The following is a 23630-nucleotide window of genomic DNA, read 5'->3' on the forward strand; positions in this document are numbered from 1 at the left end:
CAGACAGGCGAAAACTAGCCGAGGCAGGCACCGTTAGCTGCACAGGGAGTAGGACAAAGTTCATGGATACAGATGCGAGCTCAAGCTGAAGCTGTCAGAGACAGAGAGCAGGGAAAGGCTTTGAGGACAGAATCGGGCCTACTCGCCTGAACTGTATAAATGGAGTAACTTAGCCATATAAAGTCGATGGCCTGTCATGCTTAGGAATCGAATATCCAGCCCATAGATGGCGGATCTGACAGAGAACATGTTGATGGTAGACACACATATGTTTGCGTCTTAGAAACTGGAACTGGAGGGAACATACATGTACTTGTAACATGCATATAGAACCGTTGGGGTCCAAGATAGGGGACATAACTGATCAGGAAAATCCACATTTCCACAATACTCAGATTAAGTCACTGCAGGATGAGCTGGAGAGGCTCGAAATAAATGCCAGGCGTAACAATGTAAGACTCCTTAATATTACTGAAAACTTGGAGAAAGATCACATCTGTAAACTTCTGGGGGAAGGTCTACTGCAGGATAGGCCAGACATCGATTTGGACAGAGAAATCCAAAGAGTGCATAGGGACCCTTTTAGGTTAAACCCAGCGAGGAAGGCTCCAAGGAAAATTTTGTTAAATTTTCTCTCTTACACTGTTAAAGAGTTAGTGCTGGGGCGTGCCTTGAAGGAGCGTTCCCTGAAATATGGGGAAAACAGCTACCAAATAATATTCAGATGTTGGGAGGAGAACAGCACAGAGACAAGGGGAGCTGGGCTCAAATATGAATGGCCTATGCAGCAAGGGCGCTCAGGTGCAGATGAAGTTCCCTGCGATGTTGAGGATAATATGGCAGTACAAAATGCATAATATCAGAGAGCCAGAAGAGGTGGACTCTTTTCTGGCCCAGATGGATGTTTGTGCATAGTGGATAGTCGAGACTTGGAGAATTCTAGTCCCAGCCACATTGAGATGAACGCACTTATGAACAGCAATATAATTGGGATTTTTAGTCATGCCTTCATTTTCTCTTATTAATTACTATTTCATTTTTGTCTTGTTTTCCTCCCTAAGCTCGGAGGGTCGTGAAAGGCGTTCATCTCGCCTAGAGATAGGAAAGGGGGTTCCCCGAGGTGGGTGGGTGGTGGGGTGCACTGGGTGGAGGGAGCATGGGTAAAAAATTGAAAAATATGTCCTAGTTCTGTCCTTTTTCCATAGGAATCCAGCGTTTGTGGGTTTTGAACCTCTTCTGGGTTGGCAGCCGATTATGATGATAGGTTAAAGGGGACATACAGGGTCCGGGGACTAAAAATTTAATTATGAGTAGATTAAACCTGGTTTATTTCATATCTTGGAATGTTAACGGTCTGAGATCTAGAAAGAAGTTGGCCCGGGTCTCTAAATTCCTTAAGAATAGTGTGGCAGACATTATTTTACTTCAGGAGACTCACTTGGAATGGGAGGAGTGCAGATCTTTCTTTAATAAATTGGGCTGGGTCCAGGAAGCAGTTTGCTGTGACCAGAGAGGTAACTCAAGAGGTGTGGCTGTAATTATTGGAAACAACTCGGGGATAAAGATACTAAGATACGAATCGGACTCCTCCGGCAAGTGGTTGGTTGCTAGTTTGATGATCCAGGGAATGCCAATAGTATGTGCCAACTATTATGGTCCGAATGAGGATTCTCCAGAAGCCTTAGTGAAACGTGAATTCTGTCTTTTACAGGCTACTTCTCCGGTAATAATTGGAGGAGACTTTAATCTAGGACAAAATAAGACGCTGGATAGAACTTCTAAAGTTAAGTATGCATTCCATTTAAAAAAAAAATCGTATGTTGATGAATAAGACTGACCAGTCTCCCATGGGAATACTCTTTGGGGCAATGTTAAGTAGACTGAGGGGTGGGCAGAGTCACTTTCTTTTTAAATATGGGGACCCGAAGTACTTCAAGAAGGTGAGGCTGAAGATTCTGCAGGGGGGCCTAAGAACTTGGGTGTTTTACTGAAAAAAAAGAGCAGTTCCCTATTACTGTTTTTGGGCCCCGATTTGGGATTCTCGGGGAACCCCTGAGTGTTTAAGAGACCAGCTTATTCTGCCATTACAATCTGCAGGTCAATTTTGCTGGGGGGATCTTAAATCTGGTTCATCTTTTGTCAGCTGGGAAGTTCTGAGTATTTGTACCGGGGGTCAACTAACTAGATTTAAATATTATCAGGTCTCCTCCTGGTGGGCAAGGCAGATTGGGGAGAGGAGGAAGAACATTCCTGGCTAGGTCAGGCGATGAGAACAGGCCCTCTGAAAAAGGAAGTGTCTTGGTGGTATCAGGCCTTGGTAGAGGTGGATGACCACTTGGGCATGGATATCTCAAAGCTTTGGCCTGAAGACCTAGCGAGTGAAAATGCTAAAGAGGTTTGGCTAGATTCTTTCACGATTCTACGAGCATCGGTGAAACCCGCTTCTCTTAAGTGTGACCGTCTTTTACCATACACAGGATTTATTGGTCTCCAGCCAAGTTGTTACTAGAAACCCGTATGCTTGCCCAAGATGTTTGCACTCCTCGGCCTATAATATCCACATGTTTATGACATGCCCAAGGATCACTTGTTACTGGATGGAGATGTGTAAGCTCTTGGGAGAAGTAATTGGTCAACAAGTCGAGGTAAGCCCAATTCTTATATTTTTTGGGCTTTATCAGGACGATTCAACAGGAAAAAAGCTGTTATCTCCAGATTTATTTTTTATGCGATCCTCCTGGCGAGACGAGAGATCTGTCGTCTTTGGAAGTCTGAAAGTCCTCCTTGCTTTTCTGACTGTGTTAAGAATTTAATCTCTACAATTCAGTTTGACATAGATTGCGATTTTAGAAGCCGGGTGAAAGTTTGGACATTGTTGGTTGAATGGAGCAAACGCCGCAGGAGGTCCGATGATTAACCCCTTCTGTGCCACGCCCTTTACCCCTCCTGTGCCGGGCGTTACATTAGTGGGTGGGGTTCATGACGAGATAGTCTCGTCATGGGCACAGCGCGACCGTGCTCCATGACGAGACTATCTCGTCATGGGCACAGAAGAGGTTAAGCCAAAAAATCTTGCTGTCGGTCCTGGTTTCCTTCTGCTACTAGCACACTGGTGAAGGATGGAAGTGGAAACAGCATGTTTTTCTTGGATGTAAAGGCTCTGCTCCATGGTTTGGCAATTGGGATAGGAGCATTTCCAGCAAGACAATTGGCAAAATGAGGACAACAAAAAACAAATATGGCGCTTTGGCCATTCTTGAAGCAGCTACTGGATTGAATGAATATTGGCCCTAGATTCACGCCACTAGAGTCGTCCCTGTATTCGGACCTGCGGGAAAAAGTAAGGGTGAATGAGGTTTTTTCCCCTTCCTTCCCTATTGAGTATGGGACTTGTCAAGCTTGCCCCGGGTCCCCGCTCGTCTTTGCCCTGGCTATCGAGTCTTGGCATAGTGGATCAGAACAGATATCAGGCTTCCAGTGTCCCTGTGTTCAAGAAGATTGAGGGTCACATTACACGGGCAACATGTTCCAGTTTCTCCAACATACACAGCACTACTTTGGTATCAAAAAGATTGAGGGCCACTTTACACCGGCAACATGTTCCAGTTTCTCCAACACACACAGAACTACTTTGGTATCAAAACAACCTGAGAACAACACTTGGCATGGAAGTTTCACTACAAACTTGTACTGATCTGGACTCTTGGACACTGCTGCCCCTTAATTTGTTAGGTAGAGTAGCTCTGTACAAAAGCTTCCTTTCTATACTACAAAATTATTTGTATATCCACCTGTTTTCCTTTTTCCAAGAGGTACAGTCCATAGCCTTGAGGTTTCTCTGAACTCCTGTGTATGTCTCTCATTAAATGTTCTATCCCAGTGTATGATGGTGGACTGGGAACCGCTGATCTTAAATTATACTACAGGGCCTCTCAGATGTTACCGATTAGTGATTGGCTTTTGAGAGATAGGCATATTTCTGCTTGGCACCTGAAGATTGCAACCTTTGAAAAAACAAACGTTTTTTGTCAAAAGTCAAAGTAATAATGGAACTGCTGGGCAGAAATTAAATATCTCAGCTATATAGATCCCTCAAACTCCCAACATTTTGTGGAAGATACAATCAGCATGGAAGGGGATATTGTAGAATCAGATGAAGATGACTGGAGAGATGCTAGAATGGCAGCCCAGGCTTTGGCTACCCCGTCCAGCCTATGAGTGGTACAGTTCACTATTTTCACAGAGTATATTATAGCCCACAGAGACTTTGGCAAATGAGCAGGGCACCCCATCCCACTTGCACAAAATGCAGTTTATTTAGGGAAACGGTCTACCCTCCAGTTTGGGAATGTCAACAGGTAATAACCTGTTTCCAGCAAGTAAACAACACTCTGGCAACAGTTCCCGTCACTCTCCCTCTACTGGATCCAAACGTTGCCCTTTGAGGTTTTATGTATGGATAACTAAATTAAACCCTCGGTTAAAGGAGGGCTCATGGTAAGGAAATGGAACAGCATTGACATTAATGCCTTTTGTAGTTCACTGGCGAACACTGTTCCCACTAATCAACCATCCGTCAACCTAAGCGAGGAAAACATCACTGCTTGGTTAACAGCAGCTAGTAACGAACATGCCCCCATCAGGACAATAAAAACAACCAGGCGTCATGAGGCCAAGAGATGGTTCCCCGAAGATTTAAAGACTCAAAGCCTAGCCCTATGCTAAACTGAAAGGAAGTGGCGACAGAACTACTCTCCTGATAAAAAAAGATACTTACTTAGCCCAACTTAAGGAATACAAAAATACATACAATCTAATAAGGCCACTTATTTCTCTTCTAAGATCTTGAACTCCACCAATAAATTGAAAGAAATATTTGCAATTGTCAATGAGCTGACCAATCCTGACAGAGTTACAATAAAATCTATCCCTTCCCAGTTGCTCTGCAACTGCTTGAATACTTTTTTTATCGATTAAATCACCAATATTAAAGCCAGCATTCCTGCCAGCCGTGCTTTTGAGGCATCACCAACAGGGCTGAAAAACTCCTGCACCCTAAATCAAATTCCTGATATCATTAGAGAAGCCCTTTTGGAACTATTGATCAAAGTCAAATCTGGATCCCCTACTGATAGCTGTCATCCTCACATCTTAAAAGAAGTCTTCACTGCAAACCCTGACCCTGCCTTTTCGCTCCTGAATGAGTCATTAATACAGGGCTGTGTCCCCAGACCCTTCTGAAAAGCTATCATAGTTCCCCTGCTCCCAACTAACTCCTACCCCGTATCTCTGCTTCCCTTTCCCTCGGAGTGACAATTAACTGTGACCTATCCATGAAGTCTCAGAATGGATCAGTAGTCTCTACTTGTTTCTTCCAGTTGCAGAAGATAAGGAAAATGTAGATTTTCATCAGCTTTGATGGACAGAAAATCTGGATTTTATTAAAGACACGGAGGCTAATATCATGCAATCTTCCTTTATTGCACCACCCACAGCAGCACCTTTAAAGAATATAGAACACAAACAATGTTCTAACAAATCTAACAATGGCCCGGAACCCACAGTCATCTTCCTTCTTTTTTTGATCACTGCAACAAAACGCAAACATAAGTCTTATGAAACAACGACTTAATAATCCAGATGAAAATAATATCCACATTTAGCATGAATCCATCTTTCTGTCTCATTGTTGACCACGAGCTGTAAAAGAACAAAAATAATTACCAAACCAGGGAAGGGTGACAGGTGGGATAATATTAGCCTCCGTGTCTTTAATAAAATCCAGATTTTTTGTCCATTAAAGCTGATGAAAATCTACATTTTATGGCAAGACCGGAGGCTAATATTATGTAAGTTCAAAGCTTCTCTAACAAACAAGAAGCTGCATTAATCACAGATTTAAAATAAAATTTTCTATAAACAGAGTCATTAGACAAATCAGCACATCTCAAAATATCATGCAAAGCACCTCCCAGCATTAAGGCCCTCTCACTGAATGTGCACCAAACCTGCTCACATCTACACCAGCATTCTTCATCACTTCTTTCACCCATCTTGCTAGAGTCGGACTAGACACAGCTCTGTGCGGCTTCCTATAGGATATTAAAAGCTGCTTTTCATTTGGAGAACGAATACCAGAAGTTCTCCTCTCATATTCCTTTAAACAACGCACAACACATAGACATTCATGTTCATCAAAATAAGGATAGAAAAAACTTTCTGAATTTGTTTTCGTTCTTTTGCAAAGATAAAAACAAACTCCCTCTGGGTTGAAAATCCTAGCACCGACATCCAAAGCATTCAAATTTGAAACTCTTTTTAAAGATAACAAACACAATAACAGTGTCAGTTTTCCACTTAAAATTCTCAAGTCCAAACTACTATTATTTCCTAAATTCTCTAAATACAATAATGCCTTTGCTACATCCCAAACGGAGGAATATCGGTCCACAGGGGGCTTTGAAACTCTCACGCTTCTCATCAATCTACACACCAAAACATTATGTCCCACAGAAACTCCATTAACCAGTTCATGACCTGCGGCAATGGCTGATCTATGTAAATTGATAGTTCTATAAGCTAAACCTGAAGCAAACAAGGTAGCCAAATAATTAACTATTATGACTACATACACCGAAACGGGATCATAATCCCTCTCCACGCACCAGCGTAACCATTTCTCCCATGCCAATCTATACATTTTCCTAGTTCCTGGAGCCCATGATTCTCTAAGAAGGTTAGAAGCCTCATACGAAAGTCCAGGCACTTCCCAGACTCCCCTGAAATTCTCCATGCTACCAGTCTCAACTAACCCGATAACACTAAATCGTGGAGTTCCCCCAATTATCCCCTCAGAACGTCTTGAAACACAGGAAGCAGAATTGGAAAGTCTATTGACATTTCTAGGATCGGATACCACAATTGGGACTTCCAAAGGGGGGTTATCAGAACCACTGTTTCTTTCCATTTGCGAAGGTTGCTCGTGTTCTCAGGACAAATGGAGGAAAGGAATAAGGATGAAGCCCCTTCCAATCCTGTCTGAAGGCATCTATCCCTGCTGAGTCGGGATCCGGACGCCAACTGAAAAACCTTTTCAGCTGAGTATTCAACCTGTTCGCAAACAGGTCCACATGACAGGGACCCCACATCTCCATCAACCTCAAAAACACCGACCTGTGGAGAATCTAGTCGCTGGAATCCATGTAAATCCTCGAATACCAGTCCGCTTGCACATTTTTCAGGCCTGGGATATATTCCGCCTGAACCACGATATTCTGATTCAAACAATAATCCCAAAACACTCTTGCAAGTGTTGTAAATTAAAGCAGAATGTGATTAAGCATTTACTGAAAACATTAATGCCTCCCTTTTTATTGTGTTTTCCCTATTATGTTGGCCGAAGTCCGGACTCCATTTTGTATTGACATGCTGCCATGTGTTCACCACGAGGAGAGTCCGACCTCTGTGTTAGTTGCTCTTGTAATCTGCCTAGCAACAGGTTATAAATAGCTCTCCCTTGTCCGTCTGGCGCATGCCCAGACTTGACCACATCTGTTATAATTAGCTTTGCTTGACCATGTGTTTTCGCGGGCCCAAGGAGTGTGTTAGCTCCGCCCATGTATTGATTCGGTATCGAGAATGACCCTAAATGGTAATGTTCTTCAACTCTGTGGTATCCACCCACTCATGAGCCCCTTTTGCTGTGTATAAAAGGGGACTGTGTATGCAAGTTCTTTGTGCTACTCCTTGCAATACTGAAGAGTGTTGTGTGGATTGTAGGACCACCCTTAAGGGTTAATAAACGTTGTTTTTGTACTTTGCAGTTTCCGTGCCAACTTCCTTATAGATTTCGTTACAGAAGAGCGAACCCTTGTCTCTTGCGGGCCTAGCTGGGGCTTGTATTCATCAATTGGCGCCCGTCACGTGGGGCTCATCGGCGACTCGGATGCTCGAAGGACTGGTCGCGACGAAGGTGAGGAGTTTGGCCGGGGACGTGATCACTGCCAGCGGCGTCTTAGCCTTGGCATCCCGAGGTTTTTCTTCCTTCCCTTCCGAGCTGACCATCTGGGTGGCGCCGGTCATCGACTGAGACCTCTTCTGTCGGTCCTGCCGTGAGAGCCGTTTGGGCGATTGTGGAGCTTGGCAGTTGGAACCTGGACTCTTGATTGGTAAGAACCGTTGTACGGTACTTGCTCCGAGTTTTGAAGCCTGGTCTGGCTATTTGAGTTTGATTGATGGTGACTAGTCATATTTTGAATTTGTCTTGGTGAAAATATATGCGTTGCAACACATATAGGCAGGTAATGTGGAGAAATTTCTCCGGAGCTGTGTAAACTTTGAACGGCGCAACGATTAAGTGCCATTTTTTTCTTGATAATACTGCATATTTTGCATTATTCCTAGCATGCCTGCTTTTAGCGCACTTCGTAAGTGGTGCTGCTGTCTTGGGAACCGGTTGAACCTCGAGGAATCTGCTCCAGCTCCCCCAGAGGGGACTCCTAATAGGGATATGTACGTGAAGCATGGTCTTTCTTCCATAATGTACAGCACGTTATGGAGGAAATATACTAGGAAGGATCCTGAGTTGCGATGGCCTTTGTATGGATCGTTTGATATACGTAAGATTGAGTATGTGGAACAGTGTATGTGTAAGCGACGTGCTCGTCAGGATATGTTTGAGTGTGTGCGATTATGGGTGAAGGAAGTGCGTGAGCGAGAGAAACGTGAGAAAGCGCTGTTTGATAAGGAGCAGCGAAAGAATTATCATATGCGAGCGCAGGAAGCGAAGCGTCGGGAGGACAAAGAGCAAACGGACAGACAAGAGAAAGAGTGTAGGCTACAAGTTTCGGGTCAATATGTTGTTCGTCAGCCGCTTTATCCTGTCCTTAATAATCCTGATGACGATTTTTATTTACTAGATCGCTCTCCGCCCCCTTATGTTGGCGCATCTGCTCCACGGCCGCAAGATTCTGGCCCGGCTCCGGGTAAGGTCGACACACGGTCCATGTTATCGGCCGAGCATATGGCTGAGCTTCGGAAACTTTCCCTCCGTGCACTTAAGGGCAAGATGTCTATGGATGAGTTGTTCCATGCTTGGGGGTCGTGGCAAGATAGAGAGAGGGTGTATTTTCTGTCTCATTTTTCAGAAGAAGTAATTGCAGCTTTCCGAAAATATTCTAGTGTCTTTGCGCCTGACGACGTGTCTTCGGATGCCGGAGCATTACGTAATGGTGTTTTTTCTCCCCCTAAGGCTTCTGAGGCGGCTCGGCGGCTGTTCGCTTTGCGGGACGAGGTACTGGCCCTTAGAGAGAAAGCACGTCAACAAACGGAGGAGGAGAAGCAGTCGGATTCGTCTGCAGCAGGGGGCCACCCATCCGCCTCCCAGTCAGATAAGGATGACATAGTGCATGCTAAACCAATGCGAGAGGCGGCGCCTTTGTATGTTCCTCCTAAGGGAGCGGGGACTAGCTCGGATGTTAACTCCGCCGACGCAAGGGGATATTTTGTATATAACTGGGTTTATACTCCATGGCATAGGGCCGATGTTATGGCATTAAAGAATGCGCTGCCTGACCCCCGCAAGAATCCAGCGGCCTTCTATGAAGAAGTCGAGGGGGCCTTGAATTCTTGCATTATGACCTTGGCGGATATAGACCTGTTCTTTGGCCTTATCCTACCGCCGGATACGTGGCGCTCTGTCCGGAAGGTAGATGATGCGGTTGCCTTCAAGGCTCGGTGGTCTGACCTTGAGGATGAGGATAGGGAACGGAAGCCCGCACAGAAACCACCCCAGAATATTTTAGATCTCCCTGCGGCTATTGTGGCTAAGTTGAAGACGATTATCCCCCCTAAAAAGATTGACTGGAATATGTTAGCAGCATGTAAACAGAAAGTTGACGAGTCAGTCGCGGACTTCTTTACGCGTTTTGAGGAAACGTTCCATGATTTTAGTGGCCAGTCGCTTACTGACGACACGGGCCGCCACCTTTTCGCGGACAAATATGTGGCTAATCTGCTGCCGGCAGTTGCGGCCCGGTTAAAAGCGAGTGAGAGTTCTTGGTCCTCCGCGACACCGACGGCCCTTCTGACCATCGCCCAGTATTATGAGCGTCAGGAGCACGAGGCGAAGGGCCAGGAGGAGAAGAAATCGAAAGATCTTAAAACCAAAGTGATGTTAGCACAAGTATATGGCCCGCCCCGCCGGGGTAATAATAATAGAGGAAGGGGTGGATCTTATGGTCCCCCTTCGGGCCGGTCTGATTTGAATAGGAACCAGTGTGCGTATTGCAAGCAGTTGGGCCATTGGGCCAGGGATTGCCCAGCGTTGCGTGCTTCGCGTCAGGGGCACACTCCGGGTGGCCCGAGAGGTAGAGGGGGCTTCTCGAACTTTAGAGGGAATTCCAACGATAATGTCCGTTTCGATACTGCTGGACAGCACCGAGATAGCTCAAATGTTTTTGATCGCCAGCACCAGTATCATGTATCGGACATCGATCGATCGGGATATCATGATTCTCAGCATGCATAGGAATGCGTAGGATGGGGGTCCGAATCAGTTGAGGTGCCGGTCGATCAGACGGGTCCTTATGTATCGGCTGAGGTTTTAGGTTCTACTGATCAGTTCCTAGTGGATACAGGAGCGACACGTAGTGCGTTGTCTAGGTACTTGGTTCCGGGGGCTCCCCCATCCGGCTCAATAGTTACATCGGTAGGGTTTGACGGTACACTCTCCCGCAGCCCTCTTTCACAGCCCCTTGCATTTAAAGTTGATTGTTTTTCTGCGCCTTGTCCGTTTCTGCTTGCTCCGTACACACCGGATAACATTATGGGCCTTGATATGTTAAAGCATTTTAGGGCTACAATTCGCTGTTCCCCTGAGGGTGTGAGGGTGATTTTAAATGACAACTACCCCCGGTCTGGGCGGATGTGTACGATCTCAGAGGATGCGTTGTTGGCTACCCTCCCCCAAACTTTATGGGCGACATCGGACACAGATGTCGGACAAATGGTGATTCCTCCGGTCCACATTAGTGTCCAGGAGGGGGCGGTACTACCACGCCTCCCACAGTATCGTATTTCCCAGGAGGGCGAGGAGGCTCTCATGCAGATTGTGCAAGATTTGATCGCAGTAGGAGTAGTGGAAGAAGTTCCCTATAATATCTGTAACAGTCCGATTCTCCCTATTCTGAAAAAGGACACGGATGCAAAGGTCTATCGGTTCATAATTGATTTGAGGGAGGTGAACAAGATCGTGATACCTCAGTATCCGGTGGTTTCCGATATCACGACGTTGCTTACCTTGGTCCCGCCTACGGCGACCATGTTCTCAGTGATTGATTTGAAAAATGCCTTCTTTTCTATTCCCATTCACCCTGATAGCCGATTTCTTTTTGGGTTCACATTAAACAATAGATCTTATCGTTTTTGTAGAATTCCCCAGGGCTATACAGAAAGCCCTAGTATTTATAGTCAGGCTTTGAAGCGACAGTTGGATTCCTTTGCCTTACTCGAGGGGGTCGCCCTCATTCAATATGTCGATGACATCCTGTTGGCGGCTGACACCCTGGAGTTGTGCGAGAAAAGTACGATAGCCTTACTTTCCTTTTTAGCATCCCACAATCACAAGGTCTCTAGGAAGAAATTGCAATTCTGTAGACCAAAGGTGACTTATTTGGGTCACCTTTTGTCTAAGGAGGGGCGTGCACTCACACCAGATCGTATACAAGTAATTTTGGACACACCAAGGCCATCCACGCAGAAGGATGTGCGTGCATTTTTGGGTCTTGTTTCTTTTTGTAGACAGTGGATATTGGGGTTTTCACACATAGCTAAGCCATTACTAGCGCTCTTGACAAAAGACACGCCCATCCCGATCCCCTGGTCAGATGAGTGTGACGCTGCTTTTCAGCAATTGAGACAGGCCCTTTGTTCAGCACCAGTGTTAGGGACCCCTGATTATGCAAAACCCTTTTCGTTGTATGTGCATGAGAAAGATGGATGTGCATTATCAGTCTTAGTGCAGATGCACGGCGATAAGCAGCGCCCTTGTGCATACTTTTCGGCTGTGCTTGATCCTGTCGCCCGAGCATTACCAGGGTGTTTTCGCTCGGTTGCGGCGACAGCTGTGTCAATACGGCAGAGTGAAGGAATTGTATTGTCCCATAAACTGTTGGTGTTAGTTCCCCATGCTGTTGATGCCCTGCTTAATCAAACAAAGACGCAGCATTTGACCAGTGCCCGTTTAACGGGATATGAGTTGACGCTTTTAGCTCCTCACATTACGTTAAAAAGGTGCGTGACATTAAACCCGGCCACGTTGTTGCCATACCCCGAGACCCAGCCTGAGGCACAGAAAGCGCATGATTGTATTCTTGTGACTGAGGAACAAACAAAGGGTCGTATTGATCTCCAGGATACGCCCTTTTCAGATGTAGATGGAGACTTGTGGGTGGATGGATCATGCCTGAAGCTACCAGATGGTACGACTTCAGCAGCGTATGCAATTACCACGTTACAGACGATAGTGGAGACAGCACGCATACCACAGAAATCAGCTCAAGCAGCGGAACTAATAGCGCTAACACGAGCGTGTGAGCTCAGTACAGGATTGTGTGTGAATGTTTACACAGACAGCCGCTATGCCTTCGGAGTAGCGCACGATTTCGGCCTACTCTGGAAGGAGAGAGGGTTTCTAACGTCACATGGGGTGCAGATAATGCATGGGGAGTTAGTCCACAACCTTTTAACTGCATTGACATACCCAAAGAAAATTGCCATTGTTAAGTGTAGTGCCCATAGGAAAGTAGTTGATAAGGTTGGAGAAGGGAATGCGTTAGCGGATCGAGTAGCACGGGAGACTGCGATGCAGCCCGGTACTACTGCCATGTATGTAGTGAAGTCACAGGTGGAGAGATGGCATGATGCGAAGGAGGAAGTGCGAGAAATACAAAAGACCGCTTCTGACAAAGAGCGGGAACAATGGGTTAGCGAAGGAGAACTGGATGACGAGGGTTGCTGGAGAAATAAGCAGATGGATAGATGGAAGTTACCCACGGCTTTCGTACAACCTATGGTTCAGATGGCACATGGGCTAGCACATGTTGGAGCTTCCGCAATTGTGAAATTGCTTACCCAAGTCTGGGAGCATCCAGAGATTGCTAGCACAGCAAAGAGGGTGGTGCAGACCTGTATGATCTGTCTGAAGTATAACCCAGGGAAAGGCACGCGAACTCCAGCAGGAGGATTTGCGACGCCCACTGCACCCTTTGAGGTTCTGCAGATGGATTACATCCAGCTTGAGCGCTGTAACAATTTGAAGTATGTTCTAGTAGTGGTTTGCGCCTTCAGTAAGTGGGTTGAGGCGTACCCTGCGAAAGACAATACTGCAATGACTACAGCGAAGCTATTGCTGAAAGAGTTTTTCCCCCGATACGGCGTCTGTAGACTTCTGTGGAGTGATAACGGCCCTCACTTTGTAGCGGATGTTATAAAGTATGTCTTGAAGGGCCTAGGCATCACCCAGAAGTTCCACGCCGTGTTTCACCCTCAGTCTGCAGGACTAGTCGAGAAGTATAATGGTACACTGAAGCTTAAGATCGCCAAAATTCAAGCTTCAACATCTTTGACTTGGCCAGACGCCTTGCCACTGGCGTTATTGTCAATTAGGTCGGTGCCACACTCTCGAACCGGCCTTACACCCTATGAGATTGTATTTGGACGCCCAATGAATATTTGGGGTCCACCAAGGCCTAAGGCTGTGTATGATGTACCTTGTGTGATGATGAGTGATTATCTGGCACAGTTAACGGATAACTTGGTTTCCATTCATCAACAGGTCCGAGAGGCGCTCCCTGATCGGTCTACCGGTGAAGGACATGGTCTCCGGCCTGGGGATCATGTCATGCTGAAGGTCTTCGACAGAACGAACAGTCTGGAGCCGAGATGGGTCGGACCTGAGCAAGTCCTTCTTGCAACGAGGACGGCAGTGCGAGTCTCGAACAGGAAGAATTGGATCCATTCCTTGCATTGTCGAAAGGTACCGCCCGGATTGGTGGAGTCTGCCGTGCTGACCGATCAACGAGACATCCTAGCAGCAGAGACAGGCCGTGCTGCAGAGCCAAACGACACTGAGGAGCTCTTTTCGGACCACACGACTTCTGGAGGAAGGCGATATCATCTGCGACCAAGGAAGTGAGGTTTCCAGTACCGGGACATACTGTCAGAACGGCCCTTGGGTTAGTGAAACGGAGAGCCAATGAGGCAAGGGGGGGGGATCAGCCCTGCATTAGTGTAGCGACACCCGTCTTGGCCCGCTGGTGAAGAAATCAACCGCTGCCCAAGGGGAAGAGTTCTGACAGACTTTTAGTTTCAGGAAGATATCAGGGTATTGTTTCCTTTGACATGGAGAAGAAGAAAATTCTTTGTGCGTTGGGGTTCATGCTAACAGTAGCCATCGTTGGTATAACCACATGGTTTGTGGAGGAGGCAACTCCTGCTCGAAAGACGCTTGTGTTGACGACTCCAGTGCCTGCGGAGCACTACTTTTACACATTGCCATACCAAGAGTTGAAGCATCGGCAATCCTATTTGAATAACACTTTCATTCAGATGCTGCATCACACCCACGTTGCTACAAATGCTACGAACTGTTGGATATGCGGGATGATGCCAGCCCATCAGAAGAAAGGAGGTACGCCATTCATACCACTTCCTTTCTCTCACAATGGCTCTTGTAGAGCATGGTACACTCTGTTGTTTGCCACTCGAAAACCGACAGTGGGACGATTGCTTTTCAGACTTAATAAAGAATGCCATCAGGACAAGAATGGATATCCACAAGCGAATGGGACAATTTGGGAATGGGAAGAATACCGACCGGACAATGAATCCATCCCCTATATCTTCACGAACACCAGAGACACTGTGGGGAAGGATAAGTTTGTAATTCAAGTAGCACAAGCCCAAGCGGACCTGTGTGTCCAGAGTGTGGGTTTTATCCCTGTTGGTGTCAGTGATTGTATAACTGTGTTAAACATTGATGGGTTAAATAACAGCACCTTCCTAGCATCCCATAATACCTACTTTGTATGTGGAAATAAAGGTTATTACCGTTTGCCGGCTGGGTGGTCTGGGGTATGCTATGTATCATTCCTATTACCTCCTGTATTTTTAGCACCCGCGTCATATCATAAGGATTTAAAACTGTTGAATAATGTGACTGTAAACAGATATAAACGTACTCTATCAATTGACGAGGTGGATCAAACAGATACCAGTTTGCAACAGTATATTGATTTTAATTTAGGATTGTTCTTCTTTGTTGGAGCCGCTTTGAATAGTAGGAAGATCCGAAGATTAACAAGAGTGGTAGAAGCTGTGACTAATCAGACTGCTGCTGCTCTTGGGAATATTACGGAAGAATTACAGATTACCAGAATTGTTGCATTGCAGAACCGTATGGTATTGGATGTAATGCTAGCTGATCGAGGAGGAGCCTGTAAAATTATCGGAAGTAGCTGCTGTGTGTTCATTCCTGATCATACGCCATCCGTTTATAACGCCATTAATAAGCTGCATAAAATAGCAGCTGAAATCCACACAGAAAACGGCACTTGGTCCTTTTCTGGATGGTTTTGGGCGTTGGTTACTGCCTGGGGATGGAAGGTCTTAACTGGTCTCTGCATTATTATAGCAATTCTGTTCTTTCTCTGTATGTGTATTCAATGTGGACCATTGTGCTGTTCCGTATGCATTTCATTCTGCATTCCAGATAAGAAAGCTATTGCCGATGTTGCCCGCCAGAAGGGTTTAGCTAAAGAGGTTAAGGGAATGATGATAATTGACATATACGATGATTATTCTTGGAAGCCAGATGTCTTCAGTAAATGCTGAAAGGGTCGTCTGTTGTAAATTAAAGCAGAATGTGATTAAGCATTTACTGAAAACATTAATGCCTCCCTTTTTATTGTGTTTTCCCTATTATGTTGGCCGAAGTCCGGACTCCATTTTGTATTGACATGCTGCCATGTGTTCACCACGAGGAGAGTCCGACCTCTGTGTTAGTTGCTCTTGTAATCTGCCTAGCAACAGGTTATAAATAGCTCTCCCTTGTCCGTCTGGCGCATGCCCAGACTTGACCACATCTGTTATAATTAGCTTTGCTTGACCATGTGTTTTCGCGGGCCCAAGGAGTGTGTTAGCTCCGCCCATGTATTGATTCGGTATCGAGAATGACCCTAAATGGTAATGTTCTTCAACTCTGTGGTATCCACCCACTCATGAGCCCCTTTTGCTGTGTATAAAAGGGGACTGTGTATGCAAGTTCTTTGTGCTACTCCTTGCAATACTGAAGAGTGTTGTGTGGATTGTAGGACCACCCTTAAGGGTTAATAAACGTTGTTTTTGTACTTTGCAGTTTCCGTGCCAACTTCCTTATAGATTTCGTTACAGAAGAGCGAACCCTTGTCTCTTGCGGGCCTAGCTGGGGCTTGTATTCATCACAAGGTCTGCAAGATCCCTTGATCTCGGTCCCCCTAATTTGTTCACATACCTCACCACTGAGACATTGTCCTTTCTCAACAGGACTGAACACCTTGCCTTGTCTTTTGTAAAACTCTTTATCGCAAATGACCCTGCAAGCAGTTCCAGACAATTTATATGCATTTCCCTTTCCTCTACAGTCCAAATTCTTCTTGTTGAGGAAGCACCACAACGAGCTCCCCAGCCAGTTAAACTCGCATCTGATTCTATAATCAATTTCGGATTCACTCCGAAAATCGCTTTCCCATTCCAAGCCTCCATATTTCTTAGCCACCAATGGAGCTCTGATCTCTCTTCCTCTGAAAGAGTAATCTCCTCTGAATACCTCATACCACGTCTTAAGTGACTGCTCTTCAATCTTTGTAGAGCACGATAATTCAAAGGTCCTGGAAAAATAGCCTGAATAGTTGAGGACAACAGACCTACAATTCTTGCCAACATCCTCAAAGAAATTTGCTTCGTCAGCCACAATTGTACATATTCAGCCACATGAGGAGCTGGGCTCCATTCTGGAGACAATGGATGTTTCAGTAACATTGGGTCAAACATTGACTCACCAAGAGGATCCATGACCCCACCAAGGCCATCTGACTTATCAGTTGATTTAACCTTAATATTAGCCTCTGGTCTTACCATAAAATCAGCAGACTCCTCACTAGGTAAGCACTGGTGCAGGCTGTTCTAGCCTGGGTCATTTCTCACTTAGATTACACTAACGCACTCTACTTCGGTCTGCCGCTGTACTTAGTCAAAAGATTGCAACTGGTGCAGAAGCAGGCCGCAAGATTGATTTTACATCCGCCCAGATGGCAACAAGGTTCCCCTCTGATGAGGAAACTACATTGGCTACTCACAACGTTGTGCCTTCAAAATCAGGTGCCTCATTTTTAATTCTCTATATGGCTCCTGTCCAAAATTTGTCTCTGATCTCATTCAGAGATATAAACCCACCGCAATTTGCGCTCAGCCCACATAAACCTCCTGGTCACACCGTCGTATAAATCATAGCGACTGGGTGGCAGCAGATTTGCGGTGTTGACTCCCTGGTCTGGAATGTTCTACCCTCTGACATCAGATCTTGCACAGACCTCCTGGGATTCAGGAGACTATTTAAGACATGGCTGTTAATTCAGGCATATGAATAACTTACCAGTACTCAGACTGCTCCTAGACATAGTGCCAAGAAACCGACCGGTATATCTGCGCTCTACAAATGTTTTTAACATAACATAACAATCTGACTCCAGGAGCCAGAAAAAATTGGCACACTTGGGGTTTTGGTGTCAAAAAGAGACACTGCACGCCACTGGCAGAGGACATCTCTCCCCTTCCAAAAATAGATGCATGGCATGAACTACTCCTCGGCAGCTGAAAAAGAATAAGTGATGAGGATATATCAAAATGAAGAAATGGGAAGGCCACACCACAAAGTAGCTTCACAAAAAGTCCATTCACATTGATATCCAGTAGATCAAATTCGAAATCCATGAGTCCAGTTGAATATTTATGATTCTAAAAATATTCTTTACTTCATTTTGATAACATGATGGAAAATACAGAAAACACATTTCATCCCAGAAAGCAAATGAGACTTCTTCATGGCTGTCAAAACAAACAAACTTAAAAACACAATAGAAAAAAAACACACATTTTAAAAATTAAAATGTGGCTCACGACGCAAAGCTTATATATTGTTATCTTTAGGTACATTACCACTAAGGTAATGACCCAAATAAATGACACAAGCCATATAAAATTAATCATTTGTCAACATTAGTTGCTTATTGCAAATATAGACATGCATCCTATTGTATTCATTATCAATCTGAAAATGAGAGTAATAATGTTATGTCATTTGACAGTAACAACAAAGAGATTGGCCAAATTACATTTGTTAGGCTGGGTATGTTAAAATTGGGTTCCAACAGTATGTAGAAGGTGAACAAAATTGGGTTACTGGTTGAGGGTGGTGAAACCCTACTCAAGTAGCAATCACAATCCTTGTCAGGTTAATGCAAAAACAAACCCCAAATTAACCTGTGCTCAACCCTCTGGTAGTGTGGCACAGAGCTGTCAGGCTTACCTTAGAGGCAATGTGTGAAGTATTTATGCAACACTTCAAACAGTAATAAAGGGAAAACCCAGCATATGAAAAATAATTTTAGAAAAATAGTGTACATTTTGATAAATAAAACAAGACCAAAATTACAAAAATCCATTCAGTGGAATCGGAGATATGCAATTTTAAAGATTTCAGTGAAAATAGAGCCAAAACCTACCAAAGTGCCAACTGTTGATATCCGGTCATGCCCAACCAGGACAAAGTCACAAGTCCAGACCAACTGCAATAGAGTGCGAGCCGGCAACAGGGACTCAGTTAGGCCCACTAAACACGAGTACCTTAAATCCTTATTGCGGAACATTGCGTGGTCCTGTGATGAGCATGTGTGGTACAGCTGAGAAGATGTGTCATTCTGAGGAGCTGTAAAGCTGCGATGCGATGCCCTGCATCATTGTCGAGGATCCCATCGACAAGGGCTTGTGATGTAAAATCCGGCATCGAGGATGCTTCACACAGTCAAGGCGATGGGTGGATTGCAAAGACTTGCGAGGCTGCAATGCTCTGTACAGCAGCCGTTCCTACGCGAGTTGCGAGGTCGATGCAAAGTCCTGGCACTGAGAGAATCCTTGCAGCAGAGGTGGTGATTCGGTTCTGCTCGAGTTTGCACCACACAGCAGAGAAGATGCATTGGTTCTGCTGCACAGCACATTCAGGACCACCTCCAAGGGTCCAGGGCAGAGGTGGCACCACTTGACAGGGAAGGACTCACAGATGGCAGAATCCAGGTGCTGGGGTCAAAGCTGTTGAAGCCTTCTCTCACTAAAGCTCTAGTCAGGAGGCCAGCCAACAACCCCTTGGAGTCACTTTGATGCCTTGGGTTCAATAGATGCAGGTCCAGTCCTTCTCACTCAGTCAGGAGGGCAGCAGGACAGCACAGCAAGGCAGCAGTCCTTCAGAGCAGCAGTCCAAAACAGAGGCAGTTCTTTCACCAACACTGCAGTCCTTCTTCCTGGCAGACTGTCCACAGGTTTACTGAAAAGTTGGTGTCTGGGGTCCAATATTTATACCCGGGTCTTCCTTTGAAGTAGAAGAAGGTTCTAGAGGTTTCTCTTTGAAGTCCACAAACATCCTGCCTTTCCTGTCCTGGTTCCAGGCTAACTACAGGGGGTATATAACCCTTTGAGTAGAGGTAGTACATAGTCTATTCAAGTGTAAGTAGGGCTGTGCCAAGGTCCACCCTCTCGTCCTGCCAGTGATGGCCCATTCAGGCACACCTAAGCTCTTTATTGTGTGTGGCTGCCTATGAGGAATACACAAAGCCCAACAGTGGTGTGACCCAGAGACAGGCTACATCATTAAATGGCCAAGACATTGATATCCCTACTTTCTAAAAGTGGTATGTATAATTTCAAATCTGACTTCACCATTGGAGAGTATTTTTCTATACAATTCAAAAGATACCAAACATGAACTGGTCACCTGTCCCTATTTGGAAATTATCACTTGTAATCAGGTGACTCCAATGCCAGGACTAACAAAGGGGTTGTACAAAAAAGAATTACATTCAATGAAGATACATACTCCCATGGAATAAATACAGACATATAGTATGGTATACAATTCTGTGCATTGGACTCCCAAACACAAACATAAATATATAAAATAAGATATTTAAATTTACTTAATCAACCAAAACAGTTCTTCTTGATGTCCATTCTTTCCTAAGGCGCGTTAATAGAAAATCCCTAAGAGAATATTCACTACAAATCCTACCTAGATGAAACTCTTCACACTCAATCAGCTTTTATAATTTCAAAAACATCCAATGGCGTTTCAGCAATTCACCAGTTCCCTGTGAATAAGCCATAACACTAAAAAAAAATTAATATAATATAGATATGTAATTCATAAAGTTAAAACTTGATTCACTGGTTTCTCATACCTGTCTAAATTTCACACAACTTGTGTCCTCATCACATCAATGCATGGCACTCAGACTCCTTTCAATAGGGCTGTCAAATGTAGGAGTCCTTAAAAAAGTTAATGTATATATTTAAAATAATCCACAATTCCCAATGCTCAAATACTGATACAGCTTTTGAACTACCCAGATAGTTTACATCACTTTCATGAAAGTCAATGTACTAATTTTAAACTAGTTTACAATTATTAAAATACAACATGTTCTCAAATCACAGCCTTAATTATGGTGATTTAGGTTGATTCAGATGTTAAAGGAAACATCAATCCAACAATTAGCCCACAACATGTATTATGTTTATACATTTGAAAAGACCGATAGTCTCTAAATGTTGTCAGCCCATGCCATCATGTCACGTTCAGGTCAAAATATTCTGTAAAATATCCACATAACAATTAAATCCATGGCGTATCCAAAACGGAAAGCCAAATTAAACAAAATTTCAATAAACTGTCCCAAAATGAACCCCAAAAAATCGGAAAGGCAGGCATTCTTTGAATGTTATCAGCCCATACCATCATGGCGTGTTCAAAACAAACTGTACTGATAATTATTTGCACAGTATTTGAATCAATGGTGCATCCAAAAACAGAGTGCCCTTTTAGACACGTAGAATTGACCATCCAATAGGTTACCACTGATCGTTAAAGACACGTAATGCCATTTTGAACACGTTCTCCTTAACATGCTCTAATATGATCAAATTTAGATATGAGACCCTACATACCAAATGGCCAGTCCCCACTGCAGCATTTATTCAAACATCTAACATTCAAAGATAGTGCGCCATAATACACATTCTTTTTCATGTTAAAGCCATCTAAGACCTGACTTATTTCGCCACAAAAGCCCCTTCATGCTTTGTAATGTAGATCTCAATGTAGAGATAATAACGTTCATATTTGCCATATTAAACTGTTTCATACCTCCATAGGAAGCCAAGTGGCGTATTACTTTGTCAATATGGCATGCCTCAAAGAGGCACAATGTTGGAATTATTAAACCTATGTACGCTCAAAACCAGTAACACTACAGAAGTGTCTTGGCCATCTTTAAATGGCATATTTTGACTAAAGTTCTATGTGTATCTAACAAAATAACTACTTTTTGACCCGTGGATCCATCTATTTGAGAAAACAAATAACTCAATAATATGTCACCATTTCTATAGGGGTCAAGATTAAAACTATACCACCCATAACACACTAAAAAGCTCCCTTCCTAAAGATCAATTACAACCGTGAAGAAAGTGTTCATTTAACTGTTTCTCTAATCCAATTTTTAGAAACCAATTGAAACTCAAAGCCCTCAATTGTACATGAAGATTGATTCCCATAAAACTATTCGGTGCCTCATGATCAGATGTCTTAACACTAATCAGAAAACCTGCTACAATATGTATCCTTTCCAAAAAAAGCCTTTACAGTATAGTCTAGTACAAGGCTGCACATAGATGTTTTGAAGCAAGTCATTTGAAAAGTGCATCTACTTTTCAATAATCCTACAGGCTATATAGTATGTCACCTTCCTTGGAACATGTCAATCTAAAGAACTATGGACCATATTAACAGATTTTAGGAAATTGCAATTTCCTAATTTGGATTCCTACGGAATCGCAATTAGGAAATCTCTATTCCCAATGCACAAAAATGCACAAGTGATAAATAGCGATACCTAATGGGTTGCAAATCAACCTACCCCACAAATATTAGTGAGGTAGGCAACCCATCAGGAATTGCAGCCATCACAGGGATGGGGGCTTGCTGGGGTCAGCAGACCACCATGTCTGAGACTGTTTTTTAATAAAGCAATCTTTTTTTTTAAACACAGTCCGTTTTTCTGAAAGGAAAAAGGGATACTTTTCCAAAAATAAAATGCAACCTCTATGTTTTATTTATTTTTAGAAGCAGATAGTGGTCCTTTTGACCATAGCATGCTCTTGAAAAAATATTTATTTCAACATCCAAAAAGGGGTAGAAGTCCCGCGGGTACCCCTCCCCATTTGCGAATGATTACCACCACCTTTGAGGTGTCAGTAAAAAAATTGATGTTTGTGACCGTGATCTGGTCACAAAACATTCATACACAGCACTGCAGTTTGGTATTTAGAAAGGATGCCCCAAACATGCCCCTTCCAAATATATACTTTCCAAAGACAAACTGCTATTCGGTATTGTTACGGAATCACAATTTGTTCTCCGTACATAAGAAAAAGCATTTAAGCAGTCAGAAACGGCCCAATTCTGTAAATCGAGCCATTTCCAACTGCAAAAAATGCGTCTCTACATATGACCCAGTTTGTTGTCTCCATTAACAAACTCAACAGATCCCAAATGGCAAATCAATTTCGCATCACGGTGTTTCAGACATCATTACCTATCTCCACCTTTTGCATCACTGGGTATATAATCGATCTCATGAAAATTAAAAGGTTCCCCATCATTAGCAATGCAAATATGGGTTGCAAACTGGTAAATAATATCCTTGTTCCGAAATACTCTTATATGTTCCTTAATTCAAAATCACAGCTGTCTGGTGGTGCTGCCCATATAGATCTTATCAAAGCCACAAATGATTACACAGACTACATATTTTAGTGCAACAGTTAATAATAAACTTTCTGATTTTATGGGTCAACCAGAAATATATTTGAAACAAGAAATTCTATTAATCCCAAATTTACTTACAGAACACATGGTACAGGTAAAAAAAAAACTGTTGATCTGGCTTTCCGGTTTTATCAACATTTGACATTGACGGGACTTACTACCTCTTCAGTAGTGTGCCCTCTACAGAGGTTTGTTAGGAGGCACATTTTCTAAACCTGGTACAATTGAGAGAAGATCCCAATGCTTATTGAGAATTTGATAGATTTGCTGACTCTTGGAGTAGTATGTCTTGATAAAAACCAAATGGCCATCTTCATGTTTAGTCCTAATATGATTCACCCTAGGAATTGATTTCAATCAATCAATCAATCATAGCATTTGTATAGCGCGCTACTCACCCGGAAGGGTCTCAAGGCGCTGGGGGAGAGCGGTCCGTTAC

The sequence above is a fragment of the Triturus cristatus genome, chromosome 6 (assembly GCF_964204655.1).
Source record: "Triturus cristatus chromosome 6, aTriCri1.1, whole genome shotgun sequence".
In the NCBI taxonomy this organism is placed as follows: domain Eukaryota; kingdom Metazoa; phylum Chordata; class Amphibia; order Caudata; family Salamandridae; genus Triturus; species Triturus cristatus.